Source organism: Amaranthus tricolor, chromosome 7, assembly GCF_026212465.1.
Source record: "Amaranthus tricolor cultivar Red isolate AtriRed21 chromosome 7, ASM2621246v1, whole genome shotgun sequence".
NCBI lineage: Eukaryota > Viridiplantae > Streptophyta > Magnoliopsida > Caryophyllales > Amaranthaceae > Amaranthus > Amaranthus tricolor.
The window spans coordinates 9,509,544-9,530,781 of NC_080053.1; the positions used below are offsets into that span (position 1 = coordinate 9,509,544).

Consider the following 21,238-nt stretch of genomic DNA (forward strand, 5'->3'; position numbering starts at 1 on the left):
TGAGCAAAAGGCATTTCAGTGGTTATCGTAGTATACTCCATGGAAGTAATTTTATTTATAAAAATATAACTCGCAACCGGGTCCCGACCTCGAATTTACGGGCACTCGAAAGATAGGACCCGTCGAGGCGGGTCGATGCGCATACGAACGAATTGTCCGAAAGAGGCGTGCGTCGGTGCGTTCGTGTAAGCGGAAATTGCACCGGGTCCCGTCGGAAGTCCCCGCGGAAGCGCGCCCGGCATGGATGGCCTCTTGATTTCCAAGTGTTGCGCGGTTTTCTTAAATATTTTGTCGCTTTTTTGTTGCGAGTTCACCTGGCTTTTAAAGCCGGCGGACTCTTTTGTGAATCGGACAATACCGGGAGGGTGAAAAACGGTATTTGGGAAGGAGAAGGCTCGAAATTGGGGTCTCGGCTGCGAATTTACGAGCTTTGGAATGCTCTGGTTTTTTTTTTTTTTTTTGGGCGGCATTGCGCATGTAAACAAATTGCTACGGTGAATGAACGGGTGCGATCATACCAGCACTAATGCACCGGATCCCATCAGAACTCCGCAGTTAAGCGTGCTTGGGCGAGAGTAGTACTAGGATGGGTGACCTCCTGGGAAGTCCTCGTGTTGCACCCCTTTTTCCCTCCTTTTTTTTTTTTATTTTTCTTATCTGTTTCCGCTGCACTTGAGCAAAAGGCATTTCAGTGGTTATCGTAGTATACTCCATGGAAGTAATTTTATTTATAAAAATATAACTCGCAACCGGGTCCCGACCTCGAATTTACGGGCACTCGAAAGATAGGACCCGTCGAGGCGGGTCGATGCGCATACGAACGAATTGTCCGAAAGAGGCGTGCGTCGGTGCGTTCGTGTAAGCGGAAATTGCACCGGGTCCCGTCGGAAGTCCCCGCGGAAGCGCGCCCGGCATGGATGGCCTCTTGATTTCCAAGTGTTGCGCGGTTTTCTTAAATATTTTGTCGCTTTTTTGTTGCGAGTTCACCTGGCTTTTAAAGCCGGCGGACTCTTTTGTGAATCGGACAATACCGGGAGGGTGAAAAACGGTATTTGGGAAGGAGAAGGCTCGAAATTGGGGTCTCGGCTGCGAATTTACGAGCTTTGGAATGCTCTGGTTTTTTTTTTTTTTTTTGGGCGGCATTGCGCATGTAAACAAATTGCTACGGTGAATGAACGGGTGCGATCATACCAGCACTAATGCACCGGATCCCATCAGAACTCCGCAGTTAAGCGTGCTTGGGCGAGAGTAGTACTAGGATGGGTGACCTCCTGGGAAGTCCTCGTGTTGCACCCCTTTTTCCCTCCTTTTTTTTTTTTTATTTTTCTTATCTGTTTCCGCTGCACTTGAGCAAAAGGCATTTCAGTGGTTATCGTAGTATACTCCATGGAAGTAATTTTATTTATAAAAATATAACTCGCAACCGGGTCCCGACCTCGAATTTACGGGCACTCGAAAGATAGGACCCGTCGAGGCGGGTCGATGCGCATACGAACAAATTGTCCGAAAGAGGCGTGCGTCGGTGCGTTCGTGTAAGCGGAAATTGCACCGGGTCCCGTCGGAAGTCCCCGCGGAAGCGCGCCCGGCATGGATGGCCTCTTGATTTCCAAGTGTTGCGCGGTTTTCTTAAATATTTTGTCGCTTTTTTGTTGCGAGTTCACCTGGCTTTTAAAGCCGGCGGACTCTTTTGTGAATCGGACAATACCGGGAGGGTGAAAAACGGTATTTGGGAAGGAGAAGGCTCGAAATTGGGGTCTCGGCTGCGAATTTACGAGCTTTGGAATGCTCTGGTTTTTTTTTTTTTTTTTGGGCGGCATTGCGCATGTAAACAAATTGCTACGGTGAATGAACGGGTGCGATCATACCAGCACTAATGCACCGGATCCCATCAGAACTCCGCAGTTAAGCGTGCTTGGGCGAGAGTAGTACTAGGATGGGTGACCTCCTGGGAAGTCCTCGTGTTGCACCCCTTTTTCCCTCCTTTTTTTTTTTTATTTTTCTTATCTGTTTCCGCTGCACTTGAGCAAAAGGCATTTCAGTGGTTATCGTAGTATACTCCATGGAAGTAATTTTATTTATAAAAATATAACTCGCAACCGGGTCCCGACCTCGAATTTACGGGCACTCGAAAGATAGGACCCGTCGAGGCGGGTCGATGCGCATACGAACGAATTGTCCGAAAGAGGCGTGCGTCGGTGCGTTCGTGTAAGCGGAAATTGCACCGGGTCCCGTCGGAAGTCCCCGCGGAAGCGCGCCCGGCATGGATGGCCTCTTGATTTCCAAGTGTTGCGCGGTTTTCTTAAATATTTTGTCGCTTTTTTGTTGCGAGTTCACCTGGCTTTTAAAGCCGGCGGACTCTTTTGTGAATCGGACAATACCGGGAGGGTGAAAAACGGTATTTGGGAAGGAGAAGGCTCGAAATTGGGGTCTCGGCTGCGAATTTACGAGCTTTGGAATGCTCTGGTTTTTTTTTTTTTTTTGGGCGGCATTGCGCATGTAAACAAATTGCTACGGTGAATGAACGGGTGCGATCATACCAGCACTAATGCACCGGATCCCATCAGAACTCCGCAGTTAAGCGTGCTTGGGCGAGAGTAGTACTAGGATGGGTGACCTCCTGGGAAGTCCTCGTGTTGCACCCCTTTTTCCCTCCTTTTTTTTTTTTATTTTTCTTATCTGTTTCCGCTGCACTTGAGCAAAAGGCATTTCAGTGGTTATCGTAGTATACTCCATGGAAGTAATTTTATTTATAAAAATATAACTCGCAACCGGGTCCCGACCTCGAATTTACGGGCACTCGAAAGATAGGACCCGTCGAGGCGGGTCGATGCGCATACGAACGAATTGTCCGAAAGAGGCGTGCGTCGGTGCGTTCGTGTAAGCGGAAATTGCACCGGGTCCCGTCGGAAGTCCCCGCGGAAGCGCGCCCGGCATGGATGGCCTCTTGATTTCCAAGTGTTGCGCGGATTTCTTAAATATTTTGTCGCTTTTTTGTTGCGAGTTCACCTGGCTTTTAAAGCCGGCGGACTCTTTTGTGAATCGGACAATACCGGGAGGGTGAAAAACGGTATTTGGGAAGGAGAAGGCTCGAAATTGGACTCTCGGCTGCGAATTTACGAGCTTTGGAATGCTCTGGTTTTTTTTTTTTTTTTGGGCGGCATTGCGCATGTAAACAAATTGCTACGGTGAATGAACGGGTGCGATCATACCAGCACTAATGCACCGGATCCCATCAGAACTCCGCAGTTAAGCGTGCTTGGGCGAGAGTAGTACTAGGATGGGTGACCTCCTGGGAAGTCCTCGTGTTGCACCCCTTTTTCCCTCCTTTTTTTTTTTTATTTTTCTTATCTGTTTCCGCTGCACTTGAGCAAAAGGCATTTCAGTGGTTATCGTAGTATACTCCATGGAAGTAATTTTATTTATAAAAATATAACTCGCAACCGGGTCCCGACCTCGAATTTACGGGCACTCGAAAGATAGGACCCGTCGAGGCGGGTCGATGCGCATACGAACGAATTGTCCGAAAGAGGCGTGCGTCGGTGCGTTCGTGTAAGCGGAAATTGCACCGGGTCCCGTCGGAAGTCCCCGCAGAAGCGCGCCCGGCATGGATGGCCTCTTGATTTCCAAGTGTTGCGCGGTTTTCTTAAATATTTTGTCGCTTTTTTGTTGCGAGTTCACCTGGCTTTTAAAGCCGGCGGACTCTTTTGTGAATCGGACAATACCGGGAGGGTGAAAAACGGTATTTGGGAAGGAGAAGGCTCGAAATTGGGGTCTCGGCTGCGAATTTACGAGCTTTGGAATGCTCTGGTTTTTTTTTTTTTTTTTGGGCGGCATTGCGCATGTAAACAAATTGCTACGGTGAATGAACGGGTGCGATCATACCAGCACTAATGCACCGGATCCCATCAGAACTCCGCAGTTAAGCGTGCTTGGGCGAGAGTAGTACTAGGATGGGTGACCTCCTGGGAAGTCCTCGTGTTGCACCCCTTTTTCCCTCCTTTTTTTTTTTTATTTTTCTTATCTGTTTCCGCTGCACTTGAGCAAAAGGCATTTCAGTGGTTATCGTAGTATACTCCATGGAAGTAATTTTATTTATAAAAATATAACTCGCAACCGGGTCCCGACCTCGAATTTACGGGCACTCGAAAGATAGGACCCGTCGAGGCGGGTCGATGCGCATACGAACGAATTGTCCGAAAGAGGCGTGCGTCGGTGCGTTCGTGTAAGCGGAAATTGCACCGGGTCCCGTCGGAAGTCCCCGCAGAAGCGCGCCCGGCATGGATGGCCTCTTGATTTCCAAGTGTTGCGCGGTTTTCTTAAATATTTTGTCGCTTTTTTGTTGCGAGTTCACCTGGCTTTTAAAGCCGGCGGACTCTTTTGTGAATCGGACAATACCGGGAGGGTGAAAAACGGTATTTGGGAAGGAGAAGGCTCGAAATTGGGGTCTCGGCTGCGAATTTACGAGCTTTGGAATGCTCTGGTTTTTTTTTTTTTTTTTTGGGCGGCATTGCGCATGTAAACAAATTGCTACGATGAATGAACGGGTGCGATCATACCAGCACTAATGCACCGGATCCCATCAGAACTCCGCAGTTAAGCGTGCTTGGGCGAGAGTAGTACTAGGATGGGTGACCTCCTGGGAAGTCCTCGTGTTGCACCCCTTTTTCCCTCCTTTTTTTTTTTATTTTTCTTATCTGTTTCCGCTGCACTTGAGCAAAAGGCATTTCAGTGGTTATCGTAGTATACTCCATGGAAGTAATTTTATTTATAAAAATATAACTCGCAACCGGGTCCCGACCTCGAATTTACGGGCACTCGAAAGATAGGACCCGTCGAGGCGGGTCGATGCGCATACGAACGAATTGTCCGAAAGAGGCGTGCGTCGGTGCGTTCGTGTAAGCGGAAATTGCACCGGGTCCCGTCGGAAGTCCCCGCGGAAGCGCGCCCGGCATGGATGGCCTCTTGATTTCCAAGTGTTGCGCGGTTTTCTTAAATATTTTGTCGCTTTTTTGTTGCGAGTTCACCTGGCTTTTAAAGCCGGCGGACTCTTTTGTGAATCGGACAATACCGGGAGGGTGAAAAACGGTATTTGGGAAGGAGAAGGCTCGAAATTGGGGTCTCGGCTGCGAATTTACGAGCTTTGGAATGCTCTGGTTTTTTTTTTTTTTTTTGGGCGGCATTGCGCATGTAAACAAATTGCTACGGTGAATGAACGGGTGCGATCATACCAGCACTAATGCACCGGATCCCATCAGAACTCCGCAGTTAAGCGTGCTTGGGCGAGAGTAGTACTAGGATGGGTGACCTCCTGGGAAGTCCTCGTGTTGCACCCCTTTTTCCCTCCTTTTTTTTTTTTTATTTTTCTTATCTGTTTCCGCTGCACTTGAGCAAAAGGCATTTCAGTGGTTATCGTAGTATACTCCATGGAAGTAATTTTATTTATAAAAATATAACTCGCAACCGGGTCCCGACCTCGAATTTACGGGCACTCGAAAGATAGGACCCGTCGAGGCGGGTCGATGCGCATACGAACAAATTGTCCGAAAGAGGCGTGCGTCGGTGCGTTCGTGTAAGCGGAAATTGCACCGGGTCCCGTCGGAAGTCCCCGCGGAAGCGCGCCCGGCATGGATGGCCTCTTGATTTCCAAGTGTTGCGCGGTTTTCTTAAATATTTTGTCGCTTTTTTGTTGCGAGTTCACCTGGCTTTTAAAGCCGGCGGACTCTTTTGTGAATCGGACAATACCGGGAGGGTGAAAAACGGTATTTGGGAAGGAGAAGGCTCGAAATTGGGGTCTCGGCTGCGAATTTACGAGCTTTGGAATGCTCTGGTTTTTTTTTTTTTTTTTGGGCGGCATTGCGCATGTAAACAAATTGCTACGATGAATGAACGGGTGCGATCATACCAGCACTAATGCACCGGATCCCATCAGAACTCCGCAGTTAAGCGTGCTTGGGCGAGAGTAGTACTAGGATGGGTGACCTCCTGGGAAGTCCTCGTGTTGCACCCCTTTTTCCCTCCTTTTTTTTTTTATTTTTCTTATCTGTTTCCGCTGCACTTGAGCAAAAGGCATTTCAGTGGTTATCGTAGTATACTCCATGGAAGTAATTTTATTTATAAAAATATAACTCGCAACCGGGTCCCGACCTCGAATTTACGGGCACTCGAAAGATAGGACCCGTCGAGGCGGGTCGATGCGCATACGAACGAATTGTCCGAAAGAGGCGTGCGTCGGTGCGTTCGTGTAAGCGGAAATTGCACCGGGTCCCGTCGGAAGTCCCCGCGGAAGCGCGCCCGGCATGGATGGCCTCTTGATTTCCAAGTGTTGCGCGGTTTTCTTAAATATTTTGTCGCTTTTTTGTTGCGAGTTCACCTGGCTTTTAAAGCCGGCGGACTCTTTTGTGAATCGGACAATACCGGGAGGGTGAAAAACGGTATTTGGGAAGGAGAAGGCTCGAAATTGGGGTCTCGGCTGCGAATTTACGAGCTTTGGAATGCTCTGGTTTTTTTTTTTTTTTTTGGGCGGCATTGCGCATGTAAACAAATTGCTACGGTGAATGAACGGGTGCGATCATACCAGCACTAATGCACCGGATCCCATCAGAACTCCGCAGTTAAGCGTGCTTGGGCGAGAGTAGTACTAGGATGGGTGACCTCCTGGGAAGTCCTCGTGTTGCACCCCTTTTTCCCTCCTTTTTTTTTTTTTATTTTTCTTATCTGTTTCCGCTGCACTTGAGCAAAAGGCATTTCAGTGGTTATCGTAGTATACTCCATGGAAGTAATTTTATTTATAAAAATATAACTCGCAACCGGGTCCCGACCTCGAATTTACGGGCACTCGAAAGATAGGACCCGTCGAGGCGGGTCGATGCGCATACGAACAAATTGTCCGAAAGAGGCGTGCGTCGGTGCGTTCGTGTAAGCGGAAATTGCACCGGGTCCCGTCGGAAGTCCCCGCGGAAGCGCGCCCGGCATGGATGGCCTCTTGATTTCCAAGTGTTGCGCGGTTTTCTTAAATATTTTGTCGCTTTTTTGTTGCGAGTTCACCTGGCTTTTAAAGCCGGCGGACTCTTTTGTGAATCGGACAATACCGGGAGGGTGAAAAACGGTATTTGGGAAGGAGAAGGCTCGAAATTGGGGTCTCGGCTGCGAATTTACGAGCTTTGGAATGCTCTGGTTTTTTTTTTTTTTTTTTTGGGCGGCATTGCGCATGTAAACAAATTGCTACGATGAATGAACGGGTGCGATCATACCAGCACTAATGCACCGGATCCCATCAGAACTCCGCAGTTAAGCGTGCTTGGGCGAGAGTAGTACTAGGATGGGTGACCTCCTGGGAAGTCCTCGTGTTGCACCCCTTTTTCCCTCCTTTTTTTTTTTTATTTTTCTTATCTGTTTCCGCTGCACTTGAGCAAAAGGCATTTCAGTGGTTATCGTAGTATACTCCATGGAAGTAATTTTATTTATAAAAATATAACTCGCAACCGGGTCCCGACCTCGAATTTACGGGCACTCGAAAGATAGGACCCGTCGAGGCGGGTCGATGCGCATACGAACGAATTGTCCGAAAGAGGCGTGCGTCGGTGCGTTCGTGTAAGCGGAAATTGCACCGGGTCCCGTCGGAAGTCCCCGCGGAAGCGCGCCCGGCATGGATGGCCTCTTGATTTCCAAGTGTTGCGCGGTTTTCTTAAATATTTTGTCGCTTTTTTGTTGCGAGTTCACCTGGCTTTTAAAGCCGGCGGACTCTTTTGTGAATCGGACAATACCGGGAGGGTGAAAAACGGTATTTGGGAAGGAGAAGGCTCGAAATTGGGGTCTCGGCTGCGAATTTACGAGCTTTGGAATGCTCTGGTTTTTTTTTTTTTTTTTGGGCGGCATTGCGCATGTAAACAAATTGCTACGGTGAATGAACGGGTGCGATCATACCAGCACTAATGCACCGGATCCCATCAGAACTCCGCAGTTAAGCGTGCTTGGGCGAGAGTAGTACTAGGATGGGTGACCTCCTGGGAAGTCCTCGTGTTGCACCCCTTTTTCCCTCCTTTTTTTTTTTTTATTTTTCTTATCTGTTTCCGCTGCACTTGAGCAAAAGGCATTTCAGTGGTTATCGTAGTATACTCCATGGAAGTAATTTTATTTATAAAAATATAACTCGCAACCGGGTCCCGACCTCGAATTTACGGGCACTCGAAAGATAGGACCCGTCGAGGCGGGTCGATGCGCATACGAACAAATTGTCCGAAAGAGGCGTGCGTCGGTGCGTTCGTGTAAGCGGAAATTGCACCGGGTCCCGTCGGAAGTCCCCGCGGAAGCGCGCCCGGCATGGATGGCCTCTTGATTTCCAAGTGTTGCGCGGTTTTCTTAAATATTTTGTCGCTTTTTTGTTGCGAGTTCACCTGGCTTTTAAAGCCGGCGGACTCTTTTGTGAATCGGACAATACCGGGAGGGTGAAAAACGGTATTTGGGAAGGAGAAGGCTCGAAATTGGGGTCTCGGCTGCGAATTTACGAGCTTTGGAATGCTCTGGTTTTTTTTTTTTTTTTTTGGGCGGCATTGCGCATGTAAACAAATTGCTACGGTGAATGAACGGGTGCGATCATACCAGCACTAATGCACCGGATCCCATCAGAACTCCGCAGTTAAGCGTGCTTGGGCGAGAGTAGTACTAGGATGGGTGACCTCCTGGGAAGTCCTCGTGTTGCACCCCTTTTTCCCTCCTTTTTTTTTTTTATTTTTCTTATCTGTTTCCGCTGCACTTGAGCAAAAGGCATTTCAGTGGTTATCGTAGTATACTCCATGGAAGTAATTTTATTTATAAAAATATAACTCGCAACCGGGTCCCGACCTCGAATTTACGGGCACTCGAAAGATAGGACCCGTCGAGGCGGGTCGATGCGCATACGAACGAATTGTCCGAAAGAGGCGTGCGTCGGTGCGTTCGTGTAAGCGGAAATTGCACCGGGTCCCGTCGGAAGTCCCCGCGGAAGCGCGCCCGGCATGGATGGCCTCTTGATTTCCAAGTGTTGCGCGGTTTTCTTAAATATTTTGTCGCTTTTTTGTTGCGAGTTCACCTGGCTTTTAAAGCCGGCGGACTCTTTTGTGAATCGGACAATACCGGGAGGGTGAAAAACGGTATTTGGGAAGGAGAAGGCTCGAAATTGGGGTCTCGGCTGCGAATTTACGAGCTTTGGAATGCTCTGGTTTTTTTTTTTTTTTTTGGGCGGCATTGCGCATGTAAACAAATTGCTACGGTGAATGAACGGGTGCGATCATACCAGCACTAATGCACCGGATCCCATCAGAACTCCGCAGTTAAGCGTGCTTGGGCGAGAGTAGTACTAGGATGGGTGACCTCCTGGGAAGTCCTCGTGTTGCACCCCTTTTTCCCTCCTTTTTTTTTTTTATTTTTCTTATCTGTTTCCGCTGCACTTGAGCAAAAGGCATTTCAGTGGTTATCGTAGTATACTCCATGGAAGTAATTTTATTTATAAAAATATAACTCGCAACCGGGTCCCGACCTCGAATTTACGGGCACTCGAAAGATAGGACCCGTCGAGGCGGGTCGATGCGCATACGAACGAATTGTCCGAAAGAGGCGTGCGTCGGTGCGTTCGTGTAAGCGGAAATTGCACCGGGTCCCGTCGGAAGTCCCCGCGGAAGCGCGCCCGGCATGGATGGCCTCTTGATTTCCAAGTGTTGCGCGGTTTTCTTAAATATTTTGTCGCTTTTTTGTTGCGAGTTCACCTGGCTTTTAAAGCCGGCGGACTCTTTTGTGAATCGGACAATACCGGGAGGGTGAAAAACGGTATTTGGGAAGGAGAAGGCTCGAAATTGGGGTCTCGGCTGCGAATTTACGAGCTTTGGAATGCTCTGGTTTTTTTTTTTTTTTTTGGGCGGCATTGCGCATGTAAACAAATTGCTACGGTGAATGAACGGGTGCGATCATACCAGCACTAATGCACCGGATCCCATCAGAACTCCGCAGTTAAGCGTGCTTGGGCGAGAGTAGTACTAGGATGGGTGACCTCCTGGGAAGTCCTCGTGTTGCACCCCTTTTTCCCTCCTTTTTTTTTTTTTATTTTTCTTATCTGTTTCCGCTGCACTTGAGCAAAAGGCATTTCAGTGGTTATCGTAGTATACTCCATGGAAGTAATTTTATTTATAAAAATATAACTCGCAACCGGGTCCCGACCTCGAATTTACGGGCACTCGAAAGATAGGACCCGTCGAGGCGGGTCGATGCGCATACGAACAAATTGTCCGAAAGAGGCGTGCGTCGGTGCGTTCGTGTAAGCGGAAATTGCACCGGGTCCCGTCGGAAGTCCCCGCGGAAGCGCGCCCGGCATGGATGGCCTCTTGATTTCCAAGTGTTGCGCGGTTTTCTTAAATATTTTGTCGCTTTTTTGTTGCGAGTTCACCTGGCTTTTAAAGCCGGCGGACTCTTTTGTGAATCGGACAATACCGGGAGGGTGAAAAACGGTATTTGGGAAGGAGAAGGCTCGAAATTGGGGTCTCGGCTGCGAATTTACGAGCTTTGGAATGCTCTGGTTTTTTTTTTTTTTTTTGGGCGGCATTGCGCATGTAAACAAATTGCTACGGTGAATGAACGGGTGCGATCATACCAGCACTAATGCACCGGATCCCATCAGAACTCCGCAGTTAAGCGTGCTTGGGCGAGAGTAGTACTAGGATGGGTGACCTCCTGGGAAGTCCTCGTGTTGCACCCCTTTTTCCCTCCTTTTTTTTTTTTATTTTTCTTATCTGTTTCCGCTGCACTTGAGCAAAAGGCATTTCAGTGGTTATCGTAGTATACTCCATGGAAGTAATTTTATTTATAAAAATATAACTCGCAACCGGGTCCCGACCTCGAATTTACGGGCACTCGAAAGATAGGACCCGTCGAGGCGGGTCGATGCGCATACGAACGAATTGTCCGAAAGAGGCGTGCGTCGGTGCGTTCGTGTAAGCGGAAATTGCACCGGGTCCCGTCGGAAGTCCCCGCGGAAGCGCGCCCGGCATGGATGGCCTCTTGATTTCCAAGTGTTGCGCGGTTTTCTTAAATATTTTGTCGCTTTTTTGTTGCGAGTTCACCTGGCTTTTAAAGCCGGCGGACTCTTTTGTGAATCGGACAATACCGGGAGGGTGAAAAACGGTATTTGGGAAGGAGAAGGCTCGAAATTGGGGTCTCGGCTGCGAATTTACGAGCTTTGGAATGCTCTGGTTTTTTTTTTTTTTTTTTGGGCGGCATTGCGCATGTAAACAAATTGCTACGGTGAATGAACGGGTGCGATCATACCAGCACTAATGCACCGGATCCCATCAGAACTCCGCAGTTAAGCGTGCTTGGGCGAGAGTAGTACTAGGATGGGTGACCTCCTGGGAAGTCCTCGTGTTGCACCCCTTTTTCCCTCCTTTTTTTTTTTTTATTTTTCTTATCTGTTTCCGCTGCACTTGAGCAAAAGGCATTTCAGTGGTTATCGTAGTATACTCCATGGAAGTAATTTTATTTATAAAAATATAACTCGCAACCGGGTCCCGACCTCGAATTTACGGGCACTCGAAAGATAGGACCCGTCGAGGCGGGTCGATGCGCATACGAACAAATTGTCCGAAAGAGGCGTGCGTCGGTGCGTTCGTGTAAGCGGAAATTGCACCGGGTCCCGTCGGAAGTCCCCGCGGAAGCGCGCCCGGCATGGATGGCCTCTTGATTTCCAAGTGTTGCGCGGTTTTCTTAAATATTTTGTCGCTTTTTTGTTGCGAGTTCACCTGGCTTTTAAAGCCGGCGGACTCTTTTGTGAATCGGACAATACCGGGAGGGTGAAAAACGGTATTTGGGAAGGAGAAGGCTCGAAATTGGGGTCTCGGCTGCGAATTTACGAGCTTTGGAATGCTCTGGTTTTTTTTTTTTTTTTTGGGCGGCATTGCGCATGTAAACAAATTGCTACGGTGAATGAACGGGTGCGATCATACCAGCACTAATGCACCGGATCCCATCAGAACTCCGCAGTTAAGCGTGCTTGGGCGAGAGTAGTACTAGGATGGGTGACCTCCTGGGAAGTCCTCGTGTTGCACCCCTTTTTCCCTCCTTTTTTTTTTTTATTTTTCTTATCTGTTTCCGCTGCACTTGAGCAAAAGGCATTTCAGTGGTTATCGTAGTATACTCCATGGAAGTAATTTTATTTATAAAAATATAACTCGCAACCGGGTCCCGACCTCGAATTTACGGGCACTCGAAAGATAGGACCCGTCGAGGCGGGTCGATGCGCATACGAACAAATTGTCCGAAAGAGGCGTGCGTCGGTGCGTTCGTGTAAGCGGAAATTGCACCGGGTCCCGTCGGAAGTCCCCGCGGAAGCGCGCCCGGCATGGATGGCCTCTTGATTTCCAAGTGTTGCGCGGTTTTCTTAAATATTTTGTCGCTTTTTTGTTGCGAGTTCACCTGGCTTTTAAAGCCGGCGGACTCTTTTGTGAATCGGACAATACCGGGAGGGTGAAAAACGGTATTTGGGAAGGAGAAGGCTCGAAATTGGGGTCTCGGCTGCGAATTTACGAGCTTTGGAATGCTCTGGTTTTTTTTTTTTTTTTTGGGCGGCATTGCGCATGTAAACAAATTGCTACGGTGAATGAACGGGTGCGATCATACCAGCACTAATGCACCGGATCCCATCAGAACTCCGCAGTTAAGCGTGCTTGGGCGAGAGTAGTACTAGGATGGGTGACCTCCTGGGAAGTCCTCGTGTTGCACCCCTTTTTCCCTCCTTTTTTTTTTTTTATTTTTCTTATCTGTTTCCGCTGCACTTGAGCAAAAGGCATTTCAGTGGTTATCGTAGTATACTCCATGGAAGTAATTTTATTTATAAAAATATAACTCGCAACCGGGTCCCGACCTCGAATTTACGGGCACTCGAAAGATAGGACCCGTCGAGGCGGGTCGATGCGCATACGAACAAATTGTCCGAAAGAGGCGTGCGTCGGTGCGTTCGTGTAAGCGGAAATTGCACCGGGTCCCGTCGGAAGTCCCCGCGGAAGCGCGCCCGGCATGGATGGCCTCTTGATTTCCAAGTGTTGCGCGGTTTTCTTAAATATTTTGTCGCTTTTTTGTTGCGAGTTCACCTGGCTTTTAAAGCCGGCGGACTCTTTTGTGAATCGGACAATACCGGGAGGGTGAAAAACGGTATTTGGGAAGGAGAAGGCTCGAAATTGGGGTCTCGGCTGCGAATTTACGAGCTTTGGAATGCTCTGGTTTTTTTTTTTTTTTTTGGGCGGCATTGCGCATGTAAACAAATTGCTACGGTGAATGAACGGGTGCGATCATACCAGCACTAATGCACCGGATCCCATCAGAACTCCGCAGTTAAGCGTGCTTGGGCGAGAGTAGTACTAGGATGGGTGACCTCCTGGGAAGTCCTCGTGTTGCACACCTTTTTCCCTCCTTTTTTTTTTTTTATTTTTCTTATCTGTTTCCGCTGCACTTGAGCAAAAGGCATTTCAGTGGTTATCGTAGTATACTCCATGGAAGTAATTTTATTTATAAAAATATAACTCGCAACCGGGTCCCGACCTCGAATTTACGGGCACTCGAAAGATAGGACCCGTCGAGGCGGGTCGATGCGCATACGAACAAATTGTCCGAAAGAGGCGTGCGTCGGTGCGTTCGTGTAAGCGGAAATTGCACCGGGTCCCGTCGGAAGTCCCCGCGGAAGCGCGCCCGGCATGGATGGCCTCTTGATTTCCAAGTGTTGCGCGGTTTTCTTAAATATTTTGTCGCGTTTTTGTTGCGAGTTCACCTGGCTTTTAAAGCCGGCGGACTCTTTTGTGAATCGGACAATACCGGGAGGGTGAAAAACGGTATTTGGGAAGGAGAAGGCTCGAAATTGGGGTCTCGGCTGCGAATTTACGAGCTTTGGAATGCTCTGGTTTTTTTTTTTTTTTTTGGGCGGCATTGCGCATGTAAACAAATTGCTACGGTGAATGAACGGGTGCGATCATACCAGCACTAATGCACCGGATCCCATCAGAACTCCGCAGTTAAGCGTGCTTGGGCGAGAGTAGTACTAGGATGGGTGACCTCCTGGGAAGTCCTCGTGTTGCACCCCTTTTTCCCTCCTTTTTTTTTTTTATTTTTCTTATCTGTTTCCGCTGCACTTGAGCAAAAGGCATTTCAGTGGTTATCGTAGTATACTCCATGGAAGTAATTTTATTTATAAAAATATAACTCGCAACCGGGTCCCGACCTCGAATTTACGGGCACTCGAAAGATAGGACCCGTCGAGGCGGGTCGATGCGCATACGAACGAATTGTCCGAAAGAGGCGTGCGTCGGTGCGTTCGTGTAAGCGGAAATTGCACCGGGTCCCGTCGGAAGTCCCCGCGGAAGCGCGCCCGGCATGGATGGCCTCTTGATTTCCAAGTGTTGCGCGGTTTTCTTAAATATTTTGTCGCTTTTTTGTTGCGAGTTCACCTGGCTTTTAAAGCCGGCGGACTCTTTTGTGAATCGGACAATACCGGGAGGGTGAAAAACGGTATTTGGGAAGGAGAAGGCTCGAAATTGGGGTCTCGGCTGCGAATTTACGAGCTTTGGAATGCTCTGGTTTTTTTTTTTTTTTTTTGGGCGGCATTGCGCATGTAAACAAATTGCTACGGTGAATGAACGGGTGCGATCATACCAGCACTAATGCACCGGATCCCATCAGAACTCCGCAGTTAAGCGTGCTTGGGCGAGAGTAGTACTAGGATGGGTGACCTCCTGGGAAGTCCTCGTGTTGCACCCCTTTTTCCCTCCTTTTTTTTTTTTTATTTTTCTTATCTGTTTCCGCTGCACTTGAGCAAAAGGCATTTCAGTGGTTATCGTAGTATACTCCATGGAAGTAATTTTATTTATAAAAATATAACTCGCAACCGGGTCCCGACCTCGAATTTACGGGCACTCGAAAGATAGGACCCGTCGAGGCGGGTCGATGCGCATACGAACGAATTGTCCGAAAGAGGCGTGCGTCGGTGCGTTCGTGTAAGCGGAAATTGCACCGGGTCCCGTCGGAAGTCCCCGCGGAAGCGCGCCCGGCATGGATGGCCTCTTGATTTCCAAGTGTTGCGCGGTTTTCTTAAATATTTTGTCGCTTTTTTGTTGCGAGTTCACCTGGCTTTTAAAGCCGGCGGACTCTTTTGTGAATCGGACAATACCGGGAGGGTGAAAAACGGTATTTGGGAAGGAGAAGGCTCGAAATTGGGGTCTCGGCTGCGAATTTACGAGCTTTGGAATGCTCTGGTTTTTTTTTTTTTTTTTGGGCGGCATTGCGCATGTAAACAAATTGCTACGGTGAATGAACGGGTGCGATCATACCAGCACTAATGCACCGGATCCCATCAGAACTCCGCAGTTAAGCGTGCTTGGGCGAGAGTAGTACTAGGATGGGTGACCTCCTGGGAAGTCCTCGTGTTGCACCCCTTTTTCCCTCCTTTTTTTTTTTTATTTTTCTTATCTGTTTCCGCTGCACTTGAGCAAAAGGCATTTCAGTGGTTATCGTAGTATACTCCATGGAAGTAATTTTATTTATAAAAATATAACTCGCAACCGGGTCCCGACCTCGAATTTACGGGCACTCGAAAGATAGGACCCGTCGAGGCGGGTCGATGCGCATACGAACGAATTGTCCGAAAGAGGCGTGCGTCGGTGCGTTCGTGTAAGCGGAAATTGCACCGGGTCCCGTCGGAAGTCCCCGCGGAAGCGCGCCCGGCATGGATGGCCTCTTGATTTCCAAGTGTTGCGCGGTTTTCTTAAATATTTTGTCGCTTTTTTGTTGCGAGTTCACCTGGCTTTTAAAGCCGGCGGACTCTTTTGTGAATCGGACAATACCGGGAGGGTGAAAAACGGTATTTGGGAAGGAGAAGGCTCGAAATTGGGGTCTCGGCTGCGAATTTACGAGCTTTGGAATGCTCTGGTTTTTTTTTTTTTTTTTGGGCGGCATTGCGCATGTAAACAAATTGCTACGGTGAATGAACGGGTGCGATCATACCAGCACTAATGCACCGGATCCCATCAGAACTCCGCAGTTAAGCGTGCTTGGGCGAGAGTAGTACTAGGATGGGTGACCTCCTGGGAAGTCCTCGTGTTGCACCCCTTTTTCCCTCCTTTTTTTTTTTTATTTTTCTTATCTGTTTCCGCTGCACTTGAGCAAAAGGCATTTCAGTGGTTATCGTAGTATACTCCATGGAAGTAATTTTATTTATAAAAATATAACTCGCAACCGGGTCCCGACCTCGAATTTACGGGCACTCGAAAGATAGGACCCGTCGAGGCGGGTCGATGCGCATACGAACGAATTGTCCGAAAGAGGCGTGCGTCGGTGCGTTCGTGTAAGCGGAAATTGCACCGGGTCCCGTCGGAAGTCCCCGCGGAAGCGCGCCCGGCATGGATGGCCTCTTGATTTCCAAGTGTTGCGCGGTTTTCTTAAATATTTTGTCGCTTTTTTGTTGCGAGTTCACCTGGCTTTTAAAGCCGGCGGACTCTTTTGTGAATCGGACAATACCGGGAGGGTGAAAAACGGTATTTGGGAAGGAGAAGGCTCGAAATTGGGGTCTCGGCTGCGAATTTACGAGCTTTGGAATGCTCTGGTTTTTTTTTTTTTTTTTTGGGCGGCATTGCGCATGTAAACAAATTGCTACGGTGAATGAACGGGTGCGATCATACCAGCACTAATGCACCGGATCCCATCAGAACTCCGCAGTTAAGCGTGCTTGGGCGAGAGTAGTACTAGGATGGGTGACCTCCTGGGAAGTCCTCGTGTTGCACCCCTTTTTCCCTCCTTTTTTTTTTTTATTTTTCTTATCTGTTTCCGCTGCACTTGAGCAAAAGGCATTTCAGTGGTTATCGTAGTATACTCCATGGAAGTAATTTTATTTATAAAAATATAACTCGCAACCGGGTCCCGACCTCGAATTTACGGGCACTCGAAAGATAGGACCCGTCGAGGCGGGTCGATGCGCATACGAACGAATTGTCCGAAAGAGGCGTGCGTCGGTGCGTTCGTGTAAGCGGAAATTGCACCGGGTCCCGTCGGAAGTCCCCGCGGAAGCGCGCCCGGCATGGATGGCCTCTTGATTTCCAAGTGTTGCGCGGTTTTCTTAAATATTTTGTCGCTTTTTTGTTGCGAGTTCACCTGGCTTTTAAAGCCGGCGGACTCTTTTGTGAATCGGACAATACCGGGAGGGTGAAAAACGGTATTTGGGAAGGAGAAGGCTCGAAATTGGGGTCTCGGCTGCGAATTTACGAGCTTTGGAATGCTCTGGTTTTTTTTTTTTTTTTTGGGCGGCATTGCGCATGTAAACAAATTGCTACGGTGAATGAACGGGTGCGATCATACCAGCACTAATGCACCGGATCCCATCAGAACTCCGCAGTTAAGCGTGCTTGGGCGAGAGTAGTACTAGGATGGGTGACCTCCTGGGAAGTCCTCGTGTTGCACCCCTTTTTCCCTCCTTTTTTTTTTTTATTTTTCTTATCTGTTTCCGCTGCACTTGAGCAAAAGGCATTTCAGTGGTTATCGTAGTATACTCCATGGAAGTAATTTTATTTATAAAAATATAACTCGCAACCGGGTCCCGACCTCGAATTTACGGGCACTCGAAAGATAGGACCCGTCGAGGCGGGTCGATGCGCATACGAACGAATTGTCCGAAAGAGGCGTGCGTCGGTGCGTTCGTGTAAGCGGAAATTGCACCGGGTCCCGTCGGAAGTCCCCGCGGAAGCGCGCCCGGCATGGATGGCCTCTTGATTTCCAAGTGTTGCGCGGTTTTCTTAAATATTTTGTCGCTTTTTTGTTGCGAGTTCACCTGGCTTTTAAAGCCGGCGGACTCTTTTGTGAATCGGACAATACCGGGAGGGTGAAAAACGGTATTTGGGAAGGAGAAGGCTCGAAATTGGGGTCTCGGCTGCGAATTTACGAGCTTTGGAATGCTCTGGTTTTTTTTTTTTTTTTTGGGCGGCATTGCGCATGTAAACAAATTGCTACGGTGAATGAACGGGTGCGATCATACCAGCACTAATGCACCGGATCCCATCAGAACTCCGCAGTTAAGCGTGCTTGGGCGAGAGTAGTACTAGGATGGGTGACCTCCTGGGAAGTCCTCGTGTTGCACCCCTTTTTCCCTCCTTTTTTTTTTTTATTTTTCTTATCTGTTTCCGCTGCACTTGAGCAAAAGGCATTTCAGTGGTTATCGTAGTATACTCCATGGAAGTAATTTTATTTATAAAAATATAACTCGCAACCGGGTCCCGACCTCGAATTTACGGGCACTCGAAAGATAGGACCCGTCGAGGCGGGTCGATGCGCATACGAACGAATTGTCCGAAAGAGGCGTGCGTCGGTGCGTTCGTGTAAGCGGAAATTGCACCGGGTCCCGTCGGAAGTCCCCGCGGAAGCGCGCCCGGCATGGATGGCCTCTTGATTTCCAAGTGTTGCGCGGTTTTCTTAAATATTTTGTCGCTTTTTTGTTGCGAGTTCACCTGGCTTTTAAAGCCGGCGGACTCTTTTGTGAATCGGACAATACCGGGAGGGTGAAAAACGGTATTTGGGAAGGAGAAGGCTCGAAATTGGACTCTCGGCTGCGAATTTACGAGCTTTGGAATGCTCTGGTTTTTTTTTTTTTTTTTGGGCGGCATTGCGCATGTAAACAAATTGCTACGGTGAATGAACGGGTGCGATCATACCAGCACTAATGCACCGGATCCCATCAGAACTCCGCAGTTAAGCGTGCTTGGGCGAGAGTAGTACTAGGATGGGTGACCTCCTGGGAAGTCCTCGTGTTGCACCCCTTTTTCCCTCCTTTTTTTTTTTTATTTTTCTTATCTGTTTCCGCTGCACTTGAGCAAAAGGCATTTCAGTGGTTATCGTAGTATACTCCATGGAAGTAATTTTATTTATAAAAATATAACTCGCAACCGGGTCCCGACCTCGAATTTACGGGCACTCGAAAGATAGGACCCGTCGAGGCGGGTCGATGCGCATACGAACGAATTGTCCGAAAGAGGCGTGCGTCGGTGCGTTCGTGTAAGCGGAAATTGCACCGGATCCCGTCGGAAGTCCCCGCGGAAGCGCGCCCGGCATGGATGGCCTCTTGATTTCCAAGTGTTGCGCGGTTTTCTTAAATATTTTGTCGCTTTTTTGTTGCGAGTTCACCTGGCTTTTAAAGCCGGCGGACTCTTTTGTGAATCGGACAATACCGGGAGGGTGAAAAACGGTATTTGGGAAGGAGAAGGCTCGAAATTGGGGTCTCGGCTGCGAATTTACGAGCTTTGGAATGCTCTGGTTTTTTTTTTTTTTTTTGGGCGGCATTGCGCATGTAAACAAATTGCTACGGTGAATGAACGGGTGCGATCATACCAGCACTAATGCACCGGATCCCATCAGAACTCCGCAGTTAAGCGTGCTTGGGCGAGAGTAGTACTAGGATGGGTGACCTCCTGGGAAGTCCTCGTGTTGCACCCCTTTTTCCCTCCTTTTTTTTTTTTTATTTTTCTTATCTGTTTCCGCTGCACTTGAGCAAAAGGCATTTCAGTGGTTATCGTAGTATACTCCATGGAAGTAATTTTATTTATAAAAATATAACTCGCAACCGGGTCCCGACCTCGAATTTACGGGCACTCGAAAGATAGGACCCGTCGAGGCGGGTCGATGCGCATACGAACGAATTGTCCGAAAGAGGCGTGCGTCGGTGCGTTCGTGTAAGCGGAAATTGCACCGGGTCCCGTCGGAAGTCCCCGCGGAAGCGCGCCCGGCATGGATGGCCTCTTGATTTCCAAGTGTTGCGCGGTTTTCTTAAATATTTTGTCGCTTTTTTGTTGCGAGTTCACCTGGCTTTTAAAGCCGGCGGACTCTTTTGTGAATCGGACAATACCGGGAGGGTGAAAAACGGTATTTGGGAAGGAGAAGGCTCGAAATTGGGGTCTCGGCTGCGAATTTACGAGCTTTGGAATGCTCTGGTTTTTTTTTTTTTTTTTTGGGCGGCATTGCGCATGTAAACAAATTGCTACGGTGAATGAACGGGTGCGATCATACCAGCACTAATGCACCGGATCCCATCAGAACTCCGCAGTTAAGCGTGCTTGGGCGAGAGTAGTACTAGGATGGGTGACCTCCTGGGAAGTCCTCGTGTTGCACCCCTTTTTCCCTCCTTTTTTTTTTTTATTTTTCTTATCTGTTTCCGCTGCACTTGAGCAAAAGGCATTTCAGTGGTTATCGTAGTATACTCCATGGAAGTAATTTTATTTATAAAAATATAACTCGCAACCGGGTCCCGACCTCGAATTTACGGGCACTCGAAAGATAGGACCCGTCGAGGCGGGTCGATGCGCATACGAACGAATTGTCCGAAAGAGGCGTGCGTCGGTGCGTTCGTGTAAGCGGAAATTGCACCGGGTCCCGTCGGAAGTCCCCGCGGAAGCGCGCCCGGCATGGATGGCCTCTTGATTTCCAAGTGTTGCGCGGTTTTCTTAAATATTTTGTCGCTTTTTTGTTGCGAGTTCACCTGGCTTTTAAAGCCGGCGGACTCTTTTGTGAATCGGACAATACCGGGAGGGTGAAAAACGGTATTTGGGAAGGAGAAGGCTCGAAATTGGGGTCTCGGCTGCGAATTTACGAGCTTTGGAATGCTCTGGTTTTTTTTTTTTTTTTTTGGGCGGCATTGCGCATGTAAACAAATTGCTACGGTGAATGAACGGGTGCGATCATACCAGCACTAATGCACCGGATCCCATCAGAACTCCGCAGTTAAGCGTGCTTGGGCGAGAGTAGTACTAGGATGGGTGACCTCCTGGGAAGTCCTCGTGTTGCACCCCTTTTTCCCTCCTTTTTTTTTTTTATTTTTCTTATCTGTTTCCGCTGCACTTGAGCAAAAGGCATTTCAGTGGTTATCGTAGTATACTCCATGGAAGTAATTTTATTTATAAAAATATAACTCGCAACCGGGTCCCGACCTCGAATTTACGGGCACTCGAAAGATAGGACCCGTCGAGGCGGGTCGATGCGCATACGAACGAATTGTCCGAAAGAGGCGTGCGTCGGTGCGTTCGTGTAAGCGGAAATTGCACCGGGTCCCGTCGGAAGTCCCCGCGGAAGCGCGCCCGGCATGGATGGCCTCTTGATTTCCAAGTGTTGCGCGGTTTTCTTAAATATTTTGTCGCTTTTTTGTTGCGAGTTCACCTGGCTTTTAAAGCCGGCGGACTCTTTTGTGAATCGGACAATACCG

The 21,238-nt window shown here is 48.6% G+C and overlaps 31 non-coding genes across 31 annotated transcripts; all 31 read left to right on the forward strand.

Moving 5' to 3' along the window:
- Window positions 1-504: 504 nt before the first annotated feature.
- On the forward strand, window positions 505-623 carry LOC130819262 (5S ribosomal RNA). The gene has a single exon (XR_009044307.1). It is a non-coding gene; the product is annotated as a 5S ribosomal RNA (ribosomal RNA).
- A 554-nt stretch (window positions 624-1,177) lies between these two features.
- On the forward strand, window positions 1,178-1,296 carry LOC130819263 (5S ribosomal RNA). Its single transcript, XR_009044308.1, has one exon. It is a non-coding gene; the product is annotated as a 5S ribosomal RNA (ribosomal RNA).
- A 555-nt stretch (window positions 1,297-1,851) lies between these two features.
- LOC130819264 (5S ribosomal RNA) lies at window positions 1,852-1,970 on the forward strand. Its single transcript, XR_009044309.1, has one exon. It is a non-coding gene; the product is annotated as a 5S ribosomal RNA (ribosomal RNA).
- Window positions 1,971-2,523: 553 nt separating this feature from the next.
- On the forward strand, window positions 2,524-2,642 carry LOC130819265 (5S ribosomal RNA). The gene has a single exon (XR_009044310.1). It is a non-coding gene; the product is annotated as a 5S ribosomal RNA (ribosomal RNA).
- A 553-nt stretch (window positions 2,643-3,195) lies between these two features.
- Window positions 3,196-3,314, forward strand: LOC130819266 (5S ribosomal RNA). Its single transcript, XR_009044311.1, has one exon. It is a non-coding gene; the product is annotated as a 5S ribosomal RNA (ribosomal RNA).
- Window positions 3,315-3,868: 554 nt separating this feature from the next.
- On the forward strand, window positions 3,869-3,987 carry LOC130819268 (5S ribosomal RNA). The gene has a single exon (XR_009044313.1). It is a non-coding gene; the product is annotated as a 5S ribosomal RNA (ribosomal RNA).
- A 555-nt stretch (window positions 3,988-4,542) lies between these two features.
- LOC130819269 (5S ribosomal RNA) lies at window positions 4,543-4,661 on the forward strand. The gene has a single exon (XR_009044314.1). It is a non-coding gene; the product is annotated as a 5S ribosomal RNA (ribosomal RNA).
- Window positions 4,662-5,214: 553 nt separating this feature from the next.
- LOC130819270 (5S ribosomal RNA) lies at window positions 5,215-5,333 on the forward strand. The gene has a single exon (XR_009044315.1). It is a non-coding gene; the product is annotated as a 5S ribosomal RNA (ribosomal RNA).
- A 555-nt stretch (window positions 5,334-5,888) lies between these two features.
- On the forward strand, window positions 5,889-6,007 carry LOC130819271 (5S ribosomal RNA). Its single transcript, XR_009044316.1, has one exon. It is a non-coding gene; the product is annotated as a 5S ribosomal RNA (ribosomal RNA).
- A 553-nt stretch (window positions 6,008-6,560) lies between these two features.
- Window positions 6,561-6,679, forward strand: LOC130819272 (5S ribosomal RNA). Its single transcript, XR_009044317.1, has one exon. It is a non-coding gene; the product is annotated as a 5S ribosomal RNA (ribosomal RNA).
- A 557-nt stretch (window positions 6,680-7,236) lies between these two features.
- LOC130819274 (5S ribosomal RNA) lies at window positions 7,237-7,355 on the forward strand. The gene has a single exon (XR_009044318.1). It is a non-coding gene; the product is annotated as a 5S ribosomal RNA (ribosomal RNA).
- Window positions 7,356-7,909: 554 nt separating this feature from the next.
- Window positions 7,910-8,028, forward strand: LOC130819275 (5S ribosomal RNA). Its single transcript, XR_009044319.1, has one exon. It is a non-coding gene; the product is annotated as a 5S ribosomal RNA (ribosomal RNA).
- Window positions 8,029-8,584: 556 nt separating this feature from the next.
- Window positions 8,585-8,703, forward strand: LOC130819276 (5S ribosomal RNA). The gene has a single exon (XR_009044320.1). It is a non-coding gene; the product is annotated as a 5S ribosomal RNA (ribosomal RNA).
- Window positions 8,704-9,257: 554 nt separating this feature from the next.
- Window positions 9,258-9,376, forward strand: LOC130819277 (5S ribosomal RNA). Its single transcript, XR_009044321.1, has one exon. It is a non-coding gene; the product is annotated as a 5S ribosomal RNA (ribosomal RNA).
- A 554-nt stretch (window positions 9,377-9,930) lies between these two features.
- On the forward strand, window positions 9,931-10,049 carry LOC130819278 (5S ribosomal RNA). Its single transcript, XR_009044322.1, has one exon. It is a non-coding gene; the product is annotated as a 5S ribosomal RNA (ribosomal RNA).
- A 555-nt stretch (window positions 10,050-10,604) lies between these two features.
- On the forward strand, window positions 10,605-10,723 carry LOC130819280 (5S ribosomal RNA). The gene has a single exon (XR_009044324.1). It is a non-coding gene; the product is annotated as a 5S ribosomal RNA (ribosomal RNA).
- Window positions 10,724-11,278: 555 nt separating this feature from the next.
- Window positions 11,279-11,397, forward strand: LOC130819281 (5S ribosomal RNA). Its single transcript, XR_009044325.1, has one exon. It is a non-coding gene; the product is annotated as a 5S ribosomal RNA (ribosomal RNA).
- A 555-nt stretch (window positions 11,398-11,952) lies between these two features.
- Window positions 11,953-12,071, forward strand: LOC130819282 (5S ribosomal RNA). The gene has a single exon (XR_009044326.1). It is a non-coding gene; the product is annotated as a 5S ribosomal RNA (ribosomal RNA).
- Window positions 12,072-12,625: 554 nt separating this feature from the next.
- On the forward strand, window positions 12,626-12,744 carry LOC130819283 (5S ribosomal RNA). The gene has a single exon (XR_009044327.1). It is a non-coding gene; the product is annotated as a 5S ribosomal RNA (ribosomal RNA).
- A 555-nt stretch (window positions 12,745-13,299) lies between these two features.
- On the forward strand, window positions 13,300-13,418 carry LOC130819530 (5S ribosomal RNA). The gene has a single exon (XR_009044568.1). It is a non-coding gene; the product is annotated as a 5S ribosomal RNA (ribosomal RNA).
- Window positions 13,419-13,973: 555 nt separating this feature from the next.
- LOC130819284 (5S ribosomal RNA) lies at window positions 13,974-14,092 on the forward strand. Its single transcript, XR_009044328.1, has one exon. It is a non-coding gene; the product is annotated as a 5S ribosomal RNA (ribosomal RNA).
- A 555-nt stretch (window positions 14,093-14,647) lies between these two features.
- On the forward strand, window positions 14,648-14,766 carry LOC130819286 (5S ribosomal RNA). Its single transcript, XR_009044330.1, has one exon. It is a non-coding gene; the product is annotated as a 5S ribosomal RNA (ribosomal RNA).
- Window positions 14,767-15,321: 555 nt separating this feature from the next.
- LOC130819287 (5S ribosomal RNA) lies at window positions 15,322-15,440 on the forward strand. The gene has a single exon (XR_009044331.1). It is a non-coding gene; the product is annotated as a 5S ribosomal RNA (ribosomal RNA).
- A 554-nt stretch (window positions 15,441-15,994) lies between these two features.
- LOC130819288 (5S ribosomal RNA) lies at window positions 15,995-16,113 on the forward strand. The gene has a single exon (XR_009044332.1). It is a non-coding gene; the product is annotated as a 5S ribosomal RNA (ribosomal RNA).
- Window positions 16,114-16,668: 555 nt separating this feature from the next.
- Window positions 16,669-16,787, forward strand: LOC130819290 (5S ribosomal RNA). Its single transcript, XR_009044333.1, has one exon. It is a non-coding gene; the product is annotated as a 5S ribosomal RNA (ribosomal RNA).
- Window positions 16,788-17,341: 554 nt separating this feature from the next.
- On the forward strand, window positions 17,342-17,460 carry LOC130819291 (5S ribosomal RNA). The gene has a single exon (XR_009044334.1). It is a non-coding gene; the product is annotated as a 5S ribosomal RNA (ribosomal RNA).
- Window positions 17,461-18,014: 554 nt separating this feature from the next.
- On the forward strand, window positions 18,015-18,133 carry LOC130819293 (5S ribosomal RNA). The gene has a single exon (XR_009044336.1). It is a non-coding gene; the product is annotated as a 5S ribosomal RNA (ribosomal RNA).
- Window positions 18,134-18,687: 554 nt separating this feature from the next.
- LOC130819294 (5S ribosomal RNA) lies at window positions 18,688-18,806 on the forward strand. The gene has a single exon (XR_009044337.1). It is a non-coding gene; the product is annotated as a 5S ribosomal RNA (ribosomal RNA).
- A 554-nt stretch (window positions 18,807-19,360) lies between these two features.
- LOC130819295 (5S ribosomal RNA) lies at window positions 19,361-19,479 on the forward strand. Its single transcript, XR_009044338.1, has one exon. It is a non-coding gene; the product is annotated as a 5S ribosomal RNA (ribosomal RNA).
- A 556-nt stretch (window positions 19,480-20,035) lies between these two features.
- On the forward strand, window positions 20,036-20,154 carry LOC130819296 (5S ribosomal RNA). The gene has a single exon (XR_009044339.1). It is a non-coding gene; the product is annotated as a 5S ribosomal RNA (ribosomal RNA).
- A 555-nt stretch (window positions 20,155-20,709) lies between these two features.
- On the forward strand, window positions 20,710-20,828 carry LOC130819297 (5S ribosomal RNA). The gene has a single exon (XR_009044340.1). It is a non-coding gene; the product is annotated as a 5S ribosomal RNA (ribosomal RNA).
- The last annotated feature ends 410 nt before the right edge of the window (window positions 20,829-21,238 follow it).